The sequence below is a fragment of the Stegostoma tigrinum genome, chromosome 6 (genome assembly GCF_030684315.1).
Source record: "Stegostoma tigrinum isolate sSteTig4 chromosome 6, sSteTig4.hap1, whole genome shotgun sequence".
NCBI classification, from domain to species: domain Eukaryota; kingdom Metazoa; phylum Chordata; class Chondrichthyes; order Orectolobiformes; family Stegostomatidae; genus Stegostoma; species Stegostoma tigrinum.
Genome location: NC_081359.1, coordinates 76,884,404 through 76,902,665, shown reverse-complemented (window position 1 = coordinate 76,902,665; position 18,262 = coordinate 76,884,404). Strand labels below are relative to the sequence as shown.

At 42.1% G+C, this 18,262-nt stretch overlaps 1 protein-coding gene across 4 annotated transcripts in view; it reads left to right on the top strand.

The window, feature by feature from the left end:
* Window positions 1–18,262, top strand: part of atp8a2 (ATPase phospholipid transporting 8A2) — a 498,882-nt gene that overhangs the window by 347,748 nt on the left and 132,872 nt on the right. The window lies entirely within an intron of this gene.

Here is an 18,262-nt window from a genome sequence, read left to right as displayed (position 1 = left end):
CAGGTGACACAAAGTTAGTGGAGAGCCAGGTAGCGTTGAGGAGGTGGGGAAGCTGCAGAAGAACTTGGGCTAAAAAAGTGGGAAAACAAATGGCAGATGGAATGTGGGAAAGTGTGAAGTTTTGCAGTTTGGTAGGAAGGTAGAAGTGTACATGACTTTCTAAGTTGGGAAAGGCTTTGGCGATCTGAAGCACAAAGGAACTAGTTTGGGATTCTCTTAAGGTTAATATTCATGTTCAGCTGGCAGGTAAGGAATGCAAATTCAATATTAACATTGATTTCAAAGAGATCCAGTATTCAAGAGCACGAGTATACTGCTGCAGCTGTATAAGGCTCTGGTCAGACCACATTTGGAATATAGTGAGAAGATATTTCCGCTAATAGGAGCAACTAAGACCTGAGGGCACAGCCTCAGAATGAAGGGATAACCCTTTAGAACTGAGATGAGGAGGAATTTCTTCACACAGAGGGTGGTGAATCTGTGGAACCCATTGTCACAGAAGGCTGTGGAGGCCAAGTTATCGAATGTATTTAAGACCGAGATGGGTTCTTGATTAGTCAGGAGATCCAAGGTCACAGGGCGAATACACAAGTACAGGGTTGAGAAATATGTCGAGCATGATTCAACGGCTCAGCAGATTCGGTGCTCCAAATGGCCTCATTCTGATCCTATATCTTTTGATCTTATGGTCAATAGATCCTTTAGCTGCTTGAGTCTACTCCATCAACAAGTGAGATCATGTCTGATCGACATCAACACCATTTACCCGCACTTCTAAAAATGTTTTAATCAGTCCAGGGATATGTGCAGTGTTGGCTAGACTTACCTCTAATTGAGTTTGAGAAGGTGATGGTGACCTGGCTTATGGAACTCCTGTCATTGTTTTTGTGCAGGTATACTCTCAATGCTGATTGGGAGGGAGTTCAAGAAACTTGACCCAGTGATAGTGAAGGAGCAATGACTTATTTCTATGTCAGAACAGTGAGTGATGTGGAGAGGAAATCGCAGGTGTTGGTGTTGCTTTTGTCCTTCTAGGTAGTCGATCCTGGGTTTCGAAGGTGTTGTCTGACGATTCTTAGAGAATTTTTGCTGTGTATTTGTGGAAGATATTTACTGCTGCCACGAGAGTCAATGGCAGAGTGAGGGAATGTTTGGGCATTTGGTGTCAGTCAAGCGGAATAGTTTGTTCTGAATAATGTCAAGGTTCTTGAGTGTTGTTGAAACTGCACTCATCTAGGCAAATGGAAATGCTTCATCACACACCTGACTTGTGCTTTGTGGATGGTGGACAGGCTTTGGGGAATCAGGAGGTGAGTTACTTGCTGCAGAATATCTGACTTTTGACCTGCTGTTGTAACCATGGCATTTAAATGGATAGTTTAATATCTGGTCAATGGCAATCCGCGACATTGGACATGAGGAATTTGCAGGTAGTAATGCCAGTGAATGTCGAGGGGCAATGGTCAGGTTCTTTCCTGTTAGAGATGTTCTTCATCTGGTGTTTGTGTGGCACAAGTGCTACTGACTGCATGTCAGTGCAAGCTAGGACATTGCTCAGGTCTTGCTGCTTTTGGATTTGGTCTGCTTCATTATCTTTGGAGTCACAAATGGTGCTGAATATGGTGCGATAAGTTAACATTCCTAGTTCTAACCTTATGATAGATGAAAGGCCATTAATGAAGCAGTTTTAGATGGTTGGGCCTACGAGATAACTAAGGAACCCTGAGGTGATGTCCTGGACCTGAGCTGACTAATCCTCAACAATCATAACCATTATTTGTTGTGCTAGGATTCACTTCAACGAGCAGAGAGCTTCTCTCCACCCAGTTTCCATTGACTGTACTTTGCTAGGCATCCTTTTGCTACCCTCTCAATTCCCCAGTTCATATTTGAACTAAGGCTTAAATGTGGTCAGGAGCTGAGTGGTCCTGGTAGAACTCCACCTGAGTAGCAGTGAGCAAGTTATTACAAAGCAAGTATTGCTTGATAACACTGTTCAGGATTCCTTCTGTCACTTCAGTGATAATCAAGAGTAGACTGGTGGAGAGGTAATTAACCAGCAAGGATTTGTCCTGCTTTTTGTGTTCAGGACGTAGCTGGGAAATTTTCATGTCGTGCAAGTGTTGTAGCGAAACAAGAACAGCATTAGCAGGGATGCGACAATTCTAGAATACAAGCCCGTAGTCTACGCACTATCCTTTGCCTTCACCTGTTTCTTGATATCATATGGAGTGAATTGAATTGGCTGAGTACAAGAGGTCGCCAGCACTGTGGGTGTGAGGGGAGGCAGAGGCGTATCTTCCACTTGGTACTTCTGGCTGCAAATAATTGCAAATGCTTTAGCTTTGCCTTTCTTAGTCATAAGCTGTGCTCCCCCTTCATTGAGGATGCATAATACAAACAAATGAAGTAGGAGCAGAAGTGGACCTTTTGGCCCCTTGGTCCTGCTCAACTATTCAATAAGATCATGGCTGATCTGTACGTGTTTGAAATTCACACCCCCATCTACCCTAATGATACTACCAAATAAGAATCTCTCCACCCTGTCTTAAAAATATTCAAACACCTCACTTCCACCATTGTCTGAGGCAGAGTTCCAACCTTCTGACACGTTTTATTGCGTGCTGGTGCCAGGCCGAGTTATGGGCTGGAGCAGGTAGCATCTTCTGTATTAAAACAGGGACCGCTCTTAGCTTTCTCTCTTAGGCACATCTTGAGGTAAGCACTGTTTGATTGCTTGCAGCATCCATGCCATGCCTTCCAAGTTTGAATTCCACCAGGCAGATGGTCGAATTTGAATTCAATAAAAAATAAATTGGCATCAAGAATCTACTGATGATCATGAAGGCATTGTTGATTGTCACAAAAAAAAAATCTGGTTTACTGATGTCCTTTGGGAAGGAAATCTGTTATACTCATCTGGTTTGGCTGACATGTGACTCTAGACCCACAACAGTGTAATTGACTCTCAGTTGCCCACTGAAATGGCCTAGCAAGCCATTCAGTTGTATCAATTGCTGCGAAGTCTTGAAGAAATGAAAGTGGACAGATCACCTGGCATCAACCTAGGCACTGGAAAAGATAACGACAGAAACACCGCTGTCAATCCTGCAGAATCCTCCTCACTAACATCTGAGGGCTGGTGCCAAAATTAGGAGAGCTGTCTCACAGACTAATAAAGCACAGTCATACTGACCAAGTGATACCTAACAGACAATGTCTTGGACACCACCATCCCTGAATATGTCCTGTCCCATTGGCAGGCCAAGCCCAGCAGAGACCATGGCACAGTAGAATCTAGTCAGGAGGGAGTTGCCATGGGAGTCCTCAATATTGTGGACCCCAAGAAGTCTCATGGCCTCAGGTTAAATGTGGACAAGGAAACCACCTATTGATTACAACACACTCCTCCCTCAGAATTGATACTCCTCCATGTTGAAGAACACTTGGAGGGAGCACTGACCACAAAATGAACTCTGGGTGGAAATTTCAATGTCTGCAACCAAGAGTGGTTCTGCAGCAATTCTACAGATCAAGCTGGTTGGGTCCTAAAGGCAGGCGATAAGTGAACCGACAAGAGGGGAAAAATATACCTGACCTCATCCTTACTAATCTGCCAGCCGCAGATGCATCTGTCTATGACAGTACCAATAAGAGTGACCACCACACAGTCCTTGTAGAGATGAAGTCCCACCTTCACATTGAGAACAACCTCCATTATGTTGTACAGCATTATCACTCTACTAAATGGGACAGATTTCAAAAAGATCAGCAACTCATGCCTGGGCATCCATGAGGCGCTATGGGCTATCAACAGCAGCAGAATTGTCCTCCAGCACAATCTGTAACCTCATGGCTCGGCATATCCCCACTCAACTGTCATTACCAAACCAGGGTTCAACTGAGAGTTCAGGAAGGGATGCCAGCAACAGCACCAGGCATTTCTGAAAATGAGATGTCAACATGATGAAGCTACCAAACAGTACTTGTATGTCAGAGATAATGGGAACTGCAGATGCTGGAGAATCCGAGATAACAAAGCGTGGAGCTGGATGAACACAGTAGGCCAAGCAGCATCTCAGGAGCACAAAAATTGACGTTTCAGGCCTAGACCCTTCTTCAGAAAAGCAGGAGGGGTAGAGGATTCTGAAATAAATAGGGAGAGGGGGAGAGGCGGAGCGAAGATGGACAGAGGAGAAGATAGGTGGAGAGGAGAGATGCTGCTTGGCCTGCTGTGTTCATCCAGCTCCACACTTTGTTATCTCGAGTACTTGTATGCCAAACAGCTTAAGCAACAAGTGACAGCAAAACTAAACGATCCCACAACCAACTGATCGGATTTGAGCCCTGCAAACTTGCCACATCCAGTCGTGAATGGTGATGCATGATTAAACGATTCACTGGAGGAGGAGATGCCACAATCATGCCCAGCTTCCATGATGAAAGAGCCTAGCATATCAGTGCAAGAGATGAGGCTGGAGCATCTGCAGCACAGGATATCAAGGAAAAATTGGAGACACTGCAAAGGCTATGGGCCCTGACAACATTTCAGCAATAGTACAGTGCTCCAGAGCTACGTGTTCCCCTAGCCAAGCTGTTTGTGTAGTTAGAACATCTGCCCAACAATATGGAAAATTTCCAAGGTGTGTCCTGTAGATTAAAAGCAGGACAAATCTAACCTAGCCAATTACCACCCCATCAGTCTACTGTCGAACATCAGTAAACATGGAACATAGAACAGTACAGCACAGTACAAGCTCTTCGGTCCACGATGTTTTGCTGACCTATTATCCTACTAAGATCAATCTACCCTGCATACCCTACATTTTACTATCCTCCATGTCCCTATCCAAGAGTAGCTTAAAAGTCTCTAAATTATCTGAATCCACTACCACTGCTGGCAGCGCATTCCACATGCCCACGACCTTGTGTGAAGAACCTACCTCTGACATCTCCCCATACCTTCCTCCAATCAGCTTAAAATTATGTCTCTTTGTAATAGCCATTTCCACCTTGGGAAAGAGTCTCTTACTATCCACTCCTATCTATGCCTTTCATCATCTTGTAAACTTCTATCAAGTCACCTCTCATCGTTCTTCACTCCAATGACAAAAGCCCCAGCTCCCTCAACCTTTCCTCGTAAGACCTGCCCTCCAGTCCAGGCAGTAAAAGTGATGGAAAGTGTCATCAACAGTGCTATGGAACAGTACCTGTTCAGTGACACCAAGTTTTGTTTCTGCCAGGACCGCTGCTCTCCTGACCTCATTACAGCCTTTGTTCAAGCTTTGACAAAAAAGCTGAATTCCAGAGGTGAGGTGAGAGTAACAGCCCTTGATATCAAAGCTGCATTTAGTTAAGTGTGACATCAAGGAACCCTAGCAAATCTGGAATTAATGGGTATTGGGGCAAATTCTCTACTAGTTGGAGTCATACCTGACACAGAGGAAGATAGTTGTGGTTATTAGAGGTCAATCATCTTCGCTCCAGGACATCTCTGCACGAGTTCCTCAGGGTAGTGACCTGAGTCCAACCATCTTCAGCAGCTTCATCAATATCCTTACCTCCATCATAAGATCATAAATGGGGATGTTCACTGTACAGTCATTAATCTTCAGCACCAATCATGACTTTTCAGATCTTGAAGTAATCCATGTTCAAATGCAACAGGATCCGGATAATATCTAGATTTCAGCTGACAAGTGGCAAGTAACATTTGTGCCACACAAGTGCCAGGCTATGACCACCTCCAATGAACTGGAGTCACCATATAAATACCATACCTACAACAGCAGGCCAGAGCCTAGAAATACTGTGGCAAGTAACTCCCCTCCTGACACCACCCCTCCTCCCCGGCCCCCAAAAAAAGAAAAGCCCGCCCACCATCTACAAGGCCTAAGTCGGGAGTGTGATGGAAAATTCCCCACTTGTCTGCATGGGTGCAGCTCCAACAACAGTCAAGAAGCTTGACGCCATCCAGCTCAAAGCAGCTTGATTGGCACGACATCCACAAAGTCCACTCCATCCACCACTGATGCTCAGTAGCAGCAGTGTGTCTGTCTACAAGATGCATTGCAGAGATTCACCAAAAATCCTCAGAAAGTATCTTCCAAACCCTTGCATTTAGAAGGATAAGGGTAGAGATACAAGGGATCACCACCACGTTCACGCTTTCCTCCAAGCAGTCACCATCCTGACTTGGAAATATATCACTGTTCCTTCACTGTTGCTGGATCAAAATCCTGGAATTCCCTCCTTAAGGGCATTGTGGGTCAACCAACAAATCAGCAAGCCAGCTCCATCACCAGCTTCTCAAGGGCAGTTTAGATTAGATTAGATTCCCTACAGTGTGGAAACAGGCCCTTCGGCCCAACAAGTCCACACCACCCCTTGAAGCATCCCACCCAGACCCATCCCCCTATAACCCACACCCTCCCTGAACACTACGGGCAATTTAGCATGGCCAATCCACCTCGCATGCGCATCTTTGGACTGTGGGAGGAAACCGGAGCACCCAGAGGAAACACAGGCAGACACGGGGAGAATGTGCAAACTCCACACAGACAGTTGTCTGAGGCTGGAATCGAACCTGGGTCCCTGGTGCTAACCAGTGAGCCACCATGCCGCCCAGTTAGGGACCGGCAATAAATGCTAGCTAGACAAAAATGCCCAGATCCCACAAAAATGAATTCTTTAAAAACCTAAGCCAGGTACAGTTAGAGATGAAGGATCTAGGCCCAAAACGTCAGCTTTTGTTCTCCTGAGATGCTGCTGGGCCTGCTGTGTTCATCCAGCCTCACATTTTATTATCTTGGATTCTCCAGCATCTGCAGTTCCCATTATCACAGTTAGAGACTGTGTGTTTTATGTGAGCCACCCTAAGATTTTAGTCAGCCTGATTAGTTTAGAGATCCGTTTCAGGTATGAATATGTTTTCACAAGTTTGATAGAACTTAGGTTTATCACAAGAGGTATTAAAGAAACATTAGTTAGAAAAGTAGTGGTTTTTCAGTCGAACTACTTCAGAACACCAGTTCATGACTCTGGTTGAGTGGACACAGGCCTCCTGCTCCAGTTCTGTTGACTGAAGAAATTCTTTTTTTTTGTACATTGAACTAGTAGGTAACCACTACCTCCTCTGCATGATCCAAGACAACCTGAACTCTAATTGACTGAATAGTCTGTGAACAGTGAATGGTCAAATTTGGATTGGCTAAATGATACATTCCCAACTCCTGATTGCTTTCTTTAAAAGTAATGGTTAACTTTCTGATATTACTCTCCTCCTCTACCCTTGTGTAAAATGGTTAAGTGGCCTGATCCTAATTCATATGCTATTTCCTCTTCAGGTAGTTTGCCTATAAAGTGATAATTGCGTACTTGTGTGAGCTTGCACTATCAAAAATCACCATAGAAAATCATGTTACAAGGAAATCACTATAGAAAATCGCACTCCGTTTTGAAGAAAGTTCACATTATCCAAGCAAGTGTCCAGTATTCATCAATCGTGTTACTGCCAATTTGCCTGAATGATTTACACATTATAGCAGCTCTACCTGTATTTTGGACTTCCAGCAGTTTGACATGGGAATTTCTAGTTTGTAGTCCACAAATTTTGAATCTTGTAATTCTTTGTTTTATTTAATAGTGTAAGTTTTTGCTTTAAACTTCAATGACATCTCTTTGTTAAAATATTGGACAATCTCCCTATGAACACAGGTATTTGACAGAGGATTAGTGATGCTGAGAATGAGTAGCTTCATGACATGCTTGTTCAGCGTGCCCTCGAAATCTGCATTGCATTGCATTGCATCTTGTGGTTGTTTATCTGTTTCTTTAAATTGATTTAAGTTTCATCATGTACAAAGATGAGAAGAAGGACTTATCTCCCAATAGATTTTTTAAAGCAAACCTAGATCGAGTAAAAGATTATTAAACTTAGACCAATTTAAATCATAGCTGTGTTTTTGAGTAAAAATCTTTTACCTCAATGCATTTTCACATCTGTTAACCTACATTTAATTCAGAATCAGCCAGCAACTTCATAACGTTGATTTTATTTCTTAGATCACCTTAACAATGATAAATAGTGACCGACTTCTCATTCTAATTGACTAATTATTCAATGAGTTTAGATAGTGAATCTACTTATTGGTCTTGAGTTAATTTAGGTTTGTAACAGACCTCAGGGTAAGCCAGATTAAAGTCTAGCTGCAGCAGGAGAATTCCTTGAAAGAGTGTAAGGAAAGTAAATACACTAATGATACAGTTGGGACTAAACAGAGTTCTATTGGATTTTTTTGACAGGACTTCATAAAATTGATCGCTAAACCTGATTTAATCTAATCGCCGTGGGAACAGTCACTAACCAAGCAACTGAATACTGATAGCATATACATGTAACAAAGCTTTGTGACCTAGATTATAGAGGAATGAAAAGGTTTAAGAGTCATCGATAAGATGTGAAAGGAAATAGTTGAGATCTGTGTATGTTCCAAATGTAGGTGTAATTCTGAGAGAGATCGAATGTAGTTATTATTGAAATGCCTTAAATAGTTTGACTATTGCTTGGGGCAGTGAAGGCAAGAACACAATTTTATTTTCTACGCCTACTGACAAATTATTTTTGCTATCAAAATTAGCATTGCATGCTTCAAATGTTTGATTGTCCTGAAAAATCTATTTGAAAAGAATCTCAGAACTTCTGTACTCTAGTGAACTTTGTATACTTTTTAAAGGTGCAAGTGGTTAGACTCACAATATTTGCTGAAATAAAATATTTGATTTTCAGGTGTATGATTAGATTCCCTACAGTGTGGAAACAGGCCCTTCAGCCCAATAAGTCCACACCGCCCTTTGGATCATCCCACCCAGACCCATCCCCCTATAACCCTCACACCCCTGAACACTTCGGGCAATTTAGCATGGCCAATCCACCTAGCCTGCACATCTTTGGACTGTGGGAGGAAACCAGAGCACCCGGAGGAAACCCATGCGACACTGGGAGAGTGTGCAAACTCCACACAGACTGTCACCCGAGGCTGGAATCAAACCTGGGTCCCTGGTGCTGTGAGGCTGCAGTGCTAACCACTGAGCCACCGTGCAAGTTGCAAGTTTAAAGTGAGCTAGAGTTTGCTGCACTTTTTTATAGCTTTGATTGTGGTTAATGCCCTACTGGACAGATTTAAATGTGCTTTTACACTATGGCAGACAAAACATTGTTCACTGATACCTGTATCAAAGGTTTCTGTTGCGGTGAGAGACTACGTTTTTCCAAATTGTTCCTTTCGCCTGATGGTTATGAGTAATTCATAGTTTCTCACAATGAATTGGAACTTTGTGAACAGAACATGTGAAGTGCAGGTTTATTTTCCTATCATTTATCAATGGTTCTGAGCTTCTGATGCTTCTGAGCTCTCTAAGAGCAACTTTGTTGAATGTATTATGAAGTTTAATGTCTAAAATGTATTTAAATGATTAATTGAAGCCTATTCAAAGTTTGGTTGCAATCATGTTCTTTCTGGGCTGAATGGTCTACTCGTAATTCATTTGCTCATAGATTGTACGAGGTAACTTAACATTAATCATATTGTACTCAGATAGATGGTTGGTGAGAATGAGGTCAAGCTGAATTTTCCCTCTGAGCATGTTCTGCAGACCCTGGCAGGTGGATTTAGCCTTCTGGATGGGGCCAGACTTGCCAGGAGCTTTGTTACCATCCACTCTAGGTGATAGGCATTGAAGTACCCGTGCAGAGTATATCCTGTGCCATTGCTACCCTCATTGTTTCGTCCAGGTAGTGTTAAGTAGGAGAACTGATTTATTGAGGGTGGACAGTGTAGAAATGGGTTATTTTCAGTAATTACTCATATTTTGATTTGATTAAGTGAAGGTTAAATTTAGTTATGTTTGATTTGTTTATAGTTTTATGGCTGATTCTGAACTAAAGGCAGGCTAATAGATACGAAAACACTTTGAGGTGAAAATGTTTTACTCCAGAACACTACAATGACTTAAGTTGGCCCAAGTTTAATAATCTTTCACTCTCGCGTATCAGGGAGCTATCTATCTTTGCCATAAAATATCTATTTGGAGTTAAAGGCCTTCTTCATATCTAGGGTTGCCATCTCTGTACTACCATCATCCTGTTAAGTGGAAAAGAGTCAGAACAGACAGAGCAACACAGACTGGGCATCCCTGACTGACTACGGACTGTCATTACTAACACAATTGTATTCAACCACAACTTGTAATCTCATGACTTGCTTCTGTTATCAAGCCAAGGGACTGATCATTTTTCAGTATGGATTGCAAGAAAGTGTGTCAAGAGCAGATCCAGTCATATCTTAGAAAGCAATAAGCTTCTGACCTGGTAATATTGCAGCACAGAATTACATCAGTTCTAACCAACAGAAGCAACATGCAGTACAGTAAATCACTCCCACAACCAATAGATCACACCAAAGCTGAGCATCCCTATCTTCAATGATGGAGGAGCCCAGCACATCATTATAGAAGACAAGACTACACATTTGTAGCCCTATTTTCAGCAAGAAGTGCCAACTGGATTATCCATCTTGACTTCTTCCTGATGGTCACAGCATCAAACATGCTAAACTTCAACCAAGTTGTTTCAGTATGTAAGCCATCAAGGAATGGGTGAAAAGCACAGAATCCAACAAGGCATCCACCATTAACAACATTCTAGATGTGTTGTTAAAATCTACTGTGCTCCAGAACTAGCTGCATCCCTAGCCAAGCAGTTCTGTTGCAGCTACAACACTGCATTTACCTGACAAATTTCCCAGGTCTGTCCTGCCTCAAAAAGCAGAATAAATCCAATTTGGCCAGAACTGCCCTATCAGTCTGAAGACCTTCAAGAGCAGAATGGTGCCAGGTTTCATTGACAGTGGTAGCAAGCAGCACTTACCCACCAATAAACTGCATGCTAATGCTCAGAGGTTCTGCAAAGAACTACTCTGCTCTAAACTTCAATTGAACCTTAATCCAGACATGGATAAAAGAGCTGAATTCCAGGGGCAGGATGAGAGCAACTCCCCATGATACTAAGGTTGCATTTCACTAAGTGTGTGAAGTTCTCGCAAGATACACGTTGATGATTATCTTGGTGAAATCTCTCCACTGGTTGGTGTCATACCTTGTGTAAAGGAAGTTGCTCACTATTTAACTCCATTCCCGGAGATCATTGCAGGAGCTTTCCAGAGTAGCTTATTACTGTCAGCCGTCTTCAGCTCTTTTATCAACGATCCATGCCTCCAGTATAAGTTTATGATGGTTATGTTCTCTATCATTTGTAACTCTTCAGACACTGAAAGGTTGTGCTGTGTGCTCCAGGATCTGATTGCATTGAGCTTTTCTGATCAATATCGTAAACCAATCAAGATTCTGCCAAGGCTGTTGACTTCCTTGATCTTAATGTGAGACGAGTCAAGTAAATTTCTAATCTTCTACTGAGCATTTCATATACATACATGTACTATGTATGCATGTGTACTTATACATAATAGGGTATTTACATTTATCAGCCTTTTTCTTACACGAACAGCAAATTGCAATTAACCCTTTCATTCCCCACCAACTCTTCCCCCACAGTGATTACACACATATATATCACGCAAGCACGCAAAACAGAGTAATCAGCTCCTCTCCCCATACACTGGTCAGCCACGCAGTGTGATGACCTCTGTGATTTATATACTTTAGAACTGAAATGATATTGTATTTATCCGCCGAGTCTCCATTTAAATGTATGAAAGAATCTAGACTATCGGCTGGCCAACATCAGTATGAACTTGTGCAATCCTATACAAGAAAATTCAAGCATAGTTCATGTTTTACTCTTCATTATCTTAATGCAAACATTGCAACATGAAGCAAATGATCATTGTCAAATGTAAAGTAAAATAATTAATTACTGAAATAAGTACTAGATGCCTATTAAAGAATTAAGCTTTAAAAATAAACAGCTGCAATGCTGAAAACCTGAAACAAAAAACAAAATTGTTGAAGAAATTCAGCATTGAAGAGAAAGCAGAGTTAACGTTTCTGGTTTTTAAGCTGAATGGAAACATCCATAGGACTAGAGGGAGAAGTTTTTGTTTCAATTTTCCTTTGTTGTGAGAAGCTCTGTAAAGACTTTGCATGGAGATGAATATAAAGAGCAGTGCTCCTGTGTAAAGAACATAACAAAACTAGCATATCTTAGAATAAGGAGCTGGTGATGGTCCCAAAGCAGAAGTGTTGGGATAAAACCCTGAAAACACTACTTGAAAGTGAATGCAGGTAAGCTCAGGTATGCGATAGCTCCAGGAAGAGGCTATCTGCATATCAAGTCTAAAAGTTCAAGTGACAGTTTCCTTACAGCTATTGTGGTATTAGGAAAAGGGATTCTGATGTGACCACTGTACAAGTATTGTTGCTAGGTACAGTACAAGGGATTTGTTTTGATCTTGTAAATAATTGAGTAAGTGGAATACCTCAAAAGATAGTGTTATCAGAAAATTTTAAAGAAAAATCTTGTATTTATATAGAGCTTTGAACATATTCTAGATTTTTTGAATGCTATAGAGCCAATGAAGTACTTTTGCAATGTGGCAGTCAAGTCTTGCTCAAGAAATTCCTAGAATCATCAATGCAGTACTGTGCTCTTGTGATGTTGATGAGGGGTCCATATTACCCGGTATTTATTGCCCATCCTTAGTTGTCCTTGAGGGAATGGTGTTGAGCCTCCATCTTGTACCATTTGGTGTAGGTACACCCACAATGTCAGGGTGAGGGGGAGATGGAGCTGGGAGGTTCCTACGATATTGACCCAGTGACTGTGGGGGAACAGTGAAATGTTTCCAAGTCAGGATGGCTTGGAAAGGAGCTTGCAGGTGGTGATGTTCCCATGTAGCTGCTGCCCTTGTCCTTCTAGATGGAAGCCATCATGGGTTTGGAAGGTGCTGTCTGAGGAGCTTAGGTGAATTTCTGCAGTGCACCAAGTAGATGGCATAAACTACTGCTGCTGAGTGGTGGTGGAGAAAGTGACTGTTTGTGGACGTGGTACCGATCTACCAGGCTGCTTTGTCCTGGATGGTGTCAAGCTTCTTGCATGTTGTTTGAGCTGCACTGACCTCGGCAAGTGGATTTTGAATCTTCCTTATTCACTCACTGCAGAAGACATTCCTTTTGACTTTCAATCTGCTGTAAATCAGTTATCTTTGAGGAAACACCATCCCTAGGACCTCAGGTTGATATTGTAGATTTTTCATTTCCCTTTAAGGAGATGCCAGATGAAGCAGATACCAAGTAGACGAGACTGAAGATCATTCCTGAGCTTAATTTACTCTTTCAGCATGAGTGGGAGAGAATGAATATGTTATTGACAATGATTTACAGAAGCAAGAGACCCTGAATCATGTTTTGCCGTTTGAGAGCCAGGTCACACAATGCCGTGTTGTGGCCCAGTAGGTTTGTTTTGAGGTTGCAGGTTTTGGGTGCTGCTCCTTCATCAGGTGATCTGATGGGGGAAATGGTGCTTCAGGGCCTTCTGGTCTCAGGTGGGCCTGTTGGACTTTGGCCCGATGTCATGTGACTTCTGACGTTGTTCCCCTCATTCCAACACCAACACCTCCACATCTTTTGATGAGAGAGTTGAGCATGCCTATGTAATATCTCTACTGAGAGTGACCAGTATATTGTTGAGGAATGCCTGAAGACCAGTTAAATAAACAGTATACTGAACAAAAACTGTGTCCAGTTCTGGTTGCCCTATTATAGGAAGGATACTATTAAGCTGGAGAGAGTTCAGAGGAGATTTACCAGATTGTTACTGGTAATGGAGGGTTTGAGTAATAAGGAGCGGCTGAATAGGCCAAGACCTTTATTACTGGAGCATAGAACATTGAGGAGTGACCCTATGAAGAGTTATAAAATAATGATAAGGTGAATGACAGGTATCTTTTCCCTAGTGTTGGGGATTTCGTGACAAGGTGGCACATTTTACAGTGAGAGGAAGAAAGTTTAAAAAAGACATGAAGGGCAATTCTTTTACACAGAGATGGTTCATGTGTAGAATGAACTTGCAGAGCAAGTGGTGGGTAGTGGGTACAATGTTTAAAAGACATTTGGCTAAGTATGTGATTAGGAAAGGTTTGGAGGGATAAGGCCCCAAGTACAGGCAAATAGGACTAGTTTACTTTGGGATTATGTTCAGCCTGGCCTTGTTGGACTGAAGGGCCTGTTTCTGTGCCATATGACTCAGACTCTAGGATCATGATTGGGTACCTAGTCCTGGACCTTTTAAAACACAGTTCATGAATGTCTGGCATTTCATCAGTATTCAAAATATACTGTCAATTTTAAGAAGAAAGTCTAGTCGAGAGTTGATATGTGGATTTCTCTCCAGCTTGGACAGTTTGCAAGCAAAGAGCTAGGTATTGTTTATATTCAAAAGAACAGTGTGCCATTTCTTGGTTTGTTCTTTCTATTGACTCAAGATGCACCTCTGGCAAGACCAACATTTAGTACCCATCCAAAACTGTCCTTTTTAAAACTGGTAAGCTGTCTTTTTGAACAGCTGCAGTCCTTGTTTATGGGCACCCAAAGTGTTACTAGAGAGGGATTTTCAGGCATTTGTTTTCAAGACATTGAAGTAATGGTGATTAGGTTTCAAGTCAGAATGATATTTGACATAGTGGAGAAGTTGCAGGTGGTATCTACTGCCTTCCTCGGGTAGAGATGTTGTGTTTTGTGCAGGTGAGTTGCTGCAGAGCAGATTACATGTGATACACACTGCTATCACTTTGTACAAATGGTGAAGGGGAGTGAATGTTCGAGATATTAAATGGGATACAAAAAAAATTGTTCTGGATAATAGTGCAGTGCTTGAGGTTTTTTTAGAACTGCATTCATTGGAAGATATTCTATCATATTCCTGACTTGTACACTATAGGTGAGAGACAGACTCGAGGGAGTCAGAAAGTTGCACTTCACAGAATCCCTAGCCTCAGACTTGTTTTTTCACCCCAGCGCTTATTGAGCTTTACAGTGAAGTTTTTGCTCTATAGTATCCACACTATCACTTGCCTCCAAGAATATTGTTGGTGAGGTTTCAGCAATCATAATGCTGTTAATTGTCAATGGGAGAAATTTAGCTTCTATCTTACTGGTGATGTCATTTCACAGCATTGCGTGGCACAAATATTACTTGTCACTCATTAACTCAAGTTTGAGCATTGTCAGGTTTTGTTGGATGTGGGCATGAATGGTTTTGAGTTTGATTTGATTTGATTTATTATTGTCACATATACCTAGGTATTGGGGATGTTTTTTAAACGTGCAGAACAGGCAGATCATGCCATACAAAATGTATTAGTGCAATAGAACAGAATGAAGAACAGTGTTACGGCTGCAGAGAAGGCACACGAAGAGCAAGATCAATATTAAGTTTAAAATTTGAGGGGTCCATTCAGAAGTCAGTAAGTGCCGGGAAGAAGCTGTTCTTGAATCTGTTGATACTTTTGTATCTTCTGCCAGACGAAAGAGGTTGGAAGAGTTTATAACCAGCATGAGAAGAGTCTTTGATTATGTTGGCTGCCTTCCAGAGACAACAAGAAGTTAGATGGAGTCAATGGATGGAAAGGTGACTTGTGTCATGAACCGGGCCATGTTCACAACTGCCTAGTTTCTATGGTCCTGGACAGAGCAGTTGCCATTCCAAGCCATGATGCATCTGGATAGAATGCTTTCTGTAGTGCATCCATAAAAATTGGTCAGCGTTCTTATGAGCATGCCAAATTTCCTTAGCCTCCTGAAGAAATAGAGGCATGTTGTGCTTTCTTGCCCGTAGCATCAGTGTGAGTGGATGAGGACAGATTATTGCTTCCTCCTAGGAACTTCATGCTCCACACTATTTCCACCTCAATGACCAGCACTTTTACTAACGTCAAGGGAGAGATTGCTATCTTTACACCATGCCACTGTATCTCTTTCCTGTATTCTGGCTTATCATTATTCAATATCTGGCCTATAGTAGTGCTGTTGTCAGTGAACTTGTAGGTGGAGTTAAGGCGAAATTTGACCACACGGTCGTGAGTGAATAGGGAGTATGGTAAGGAGCTGAGTACACAGCCTTGCAGGATTGAGAATTATCATGGAGGAGGTGCTGTTGTGATTATGTCTCATGATAAATTATGAGTGGGTCTGAATAGTTTTGACTGAATTACGTAGGGAAGATAACTGATAAAGAAAAAAAATGTTTGGGCCGGTGCTGTGCCTTATGAGCTCCTGCAGAGGCTTAAAGATTGCCCTACAACAACCACACCAACTTCCTTTTGTGCTGGGTATGAATTCAGACTGATTCCCAGGAACGTCAGTTTTGATAGGAGGCCTTGATGCCACTGTTGATGAAATATTGATGTTAAGTTCTGTCGAATGCCATAACCTCTGAAGTTCATCTCTTTTGTTCATATTTCAATTCAGGCTATAATTAGACCTGATACTTCCAGATTCCAAACTGACCGCTGGAGAGCAAATGCCCCTTGATAGAAATGTTGACAACAGCTTACATGATTAAGTAGACTGACAGACGCATCCAGTTATTTCAAATTTTTTTTGCAGGTCATAATTAAGCACTATTCTACAGGTGCTGAAGCAGCCCATTTCCAAGAACAGCATGATGGAAAGCGGCAAGTAGCATTTGCGCCACACAAATGCCAAACAATGACCACCTCCAGTAAGAGGGGAAAAAAAATCAGCGTCCCATGACAATCTGAGGCATTACCGTCCCTGAATCTCCCACAATCAACATCCTCGGGATGTCCCATTGACCAAAAATTGAACTGGACTAGCCGTACACATGCACTGGTTGCAAGAGCAGGTCAGAGGCAAGGAATACTGCAGCAGGTAGCTCACCTCCTGACTTGTGAAAACCTGCCACCATCTATAAGACACAAGTCATAAGTATGATAGTAATGCTCCCACATGCCTGAATGTGCAACTCCAAAAACATTCCAAATCTGACACCATCCGAGACGAAGCAGTGCACATGATTGGCAACACATCCGCTCCCTCCATCAGTGATGCATTGTCAGAGCAGTGTGTACCATTTACAAAATGTATTGCAGAAATTCACCAAAGCTCCTTAGACGACACCTTCCAAATTCACAGCCGCTTCCATCCAGAAGGACTCGGCCAGCAGATACAAGGGAATACCATTACCTTCAAGTTACCCTCCAAGCAACTTGCCATCCTGACTTGGAAATATACCACTGTTCCTTCAGTGTTATTGGCTCTGAATCCTGGAATTCCTTCCCCAACAACATTGTGGGTCTACCTACAAAATATGGATTACAGCAGTTCCAGAAGGCAAATCATCACTGTCTTCTTGAGGACAACTATGGGCAATAAATGCTGTCTTAGCCAATGGCACCCACATCTCATGAATGAATTAAATAAAAACAATTTATCTAAGTTATAGTGTTGCAGCTACACTAGATCACTTTGACTAAGGGTATAACTTGATCTGGGGCACGTTTTCCAGTCTTCCAGGTGGCAATGATTGTGGTTGAACTAAGAAATTATGTGATATGTAACAGAACACCAGCCTAACGCGGTCTTTTATACCCAGGATGGAAAGCAATGTTGTTTTAAACATTAGTGCTTGTAACCTTTCTGAAACTGAAGTGTAATTATTTATAACACATGGGGACTAAAAGACAAAATGCGCCTTTGCTAAATCTAGTACCTTCAGGCATTTCCTGATATCGTTTCAGTTAGCTGAAAATTGCCATCCGTGACACTGGGCCCTCAGAGAAGGCTGAGTTGCATTGTCTACTTTGTACTTTCAGTTGATGTTTGGAAACACTTCCACCTTGTCTTTTGCACTGACATGCTCATCTTCACCATCATTATGCATAATGCCAGTCAATATTGTTCAGCCTATATAGGTGAGCAATTTCACTTGGTATCACTATATTTTCTAATGTAGTAGCAGATGATCTATTACTTTAAGACTAAGACGAAACCAATTTTGTTCTAATTAACATGTGATTTTAATGTTACCACCCTCCTGCCCCTCCAAGACACAATGCACCGCATAATTAGACCACTATCTGCTCACGTCCGAAGCCAAGCGTGACAATGTGCAAGATCTTATTTGGGGTTCTGGCTTTCTGAACTGCTAAATATTTCATGCACAGTGTTTCATGAATTAACCCCAAAAGCCACCATGGAATTTAAATGATAGGAAGCTGGAGTGTAC